Source organism: Salvelinus sp. IW2-2015, linkage group LG36 (genome assembly GCF_002910315.2).
Source record: "Salvelinus sp. IW2-2015 linkage group LG36, ASM291031v2, whole genome shotgun sequence".
NCBI lineage: Eukaryota > Metazoa > Chordata > Actinopteri > Salmoniformes > Salmonidae > Salvelinus > Salvelinus sp. IW2-2015.
The window spans coordinates 38965757-38966961 of NC_036875.1; the positions used below are offsets into that span (position 1 = coordinate 38965757).

Genomic DNA, 1205 nt, shown 5'->3' on the forward strand with positions numbered 1-1205 from the left:
AACCCTTCTGGGGAAACCACCCTGAACAGCAACCCCCCTGGGGAAACCACCCTGAACAGCAACCCCTGCCTTAACAATGGCCAGGTACCTCTCCTCACACACACCACCGTAGACGCTTGTATGAATTACACTATGGCTGATGTTCCCGGCATGGATTATACCATCAACGGATGTACATATGGGGGGAACGGGCAGCACTACGGGACCGGGGCTGCCGTTTCGTCCTACCAGAGGATGAACCACAAGCAGCAGCAGGAGAAGCTGCCCCCTCTCTTGGCTCAGGTGCAGTGCCCTCCTCCCTCTGCTAGAGTAGAGCAGATCCTTGTGATTGGACACTCTTCACTGGAGGCCAATGGCATGGTGACCTCTGACATCCCTCACCACCCCAACCACAGTAAGGTGAGACCACAGGGATTATATATTCATACATTGAGTATACAAAACATTAAGAACACCTGCTCTTTCCATGACAGACTGAACAGGTGAATCCAGGTGAAAGCTATGAACCCTTATTGATGTCACTTGTTAAATCCACTTCAATCAGTGTAGATGAAGGGGAGGAGACAGGTTAAATAAGGAATGTTAAGCCTTGAGACAATTAAGACATGGATTGTGTGTGTGCCATTCAGAGGGTGAATGAGCAACACAAAATATTTAAGTGCCATTGAATGGGGGTATGGTAGTAGGTGCCAGGCACACTGATTTGTGTCAAGWTCTGCAATGCTGCTGGGTTTTTCACGCTCAACAGTTTCCCGTGTGTATCAAGAATGGTCCACCACCCAAAGGACGTCCAGCCAACTTAACACAACTGTGCAAAGCATTAAGGTCAAAATGGGCCAGCATCCCTGTGGAACGCTTTCGACACCTTGTAGAGTCCATGCCCTGAGGAATTGAGGCTGTTCTGAGGGCAAAAGAGGGGGCTGCAACTCAATATTAGGAAGGTGTTCCTAAAGTTATGTACACTCAGTCTTCTAATTCTATTCCTTTGGGTGAGGGCTCCTGACACTGGCATTAGGGTGGACGTTATGGATAGGATTAGAAATTGGTTAAGTTATGGTTAGGTTAGGGCGGAGGTTAAGGTAAGGGTTAAGGTTAAGGTTAGGCTACGATTAATGGTAGGGTTAAGGTTAGGGTTAAGGCTAGGCTACGATTAATGGTAGGGTTAAGGTTAGGCTACGATTAATGGTAGGGTTAAGGTTAGGCTA

The 1205-nt window shown here is 47.8% G+C and overlaps 1 pseudogene; it reads left to right on the plus strand.

Annotated features, from left to right (window-relative positions):
- The window catches only part of LOC111959516 (aryl hydrocarbon receptor-like), a 46024-nt pseudogene that overhangs the window by 42095 nt on the left and 2724 nt on the right, over nucleotides 1–1205 (plus strand).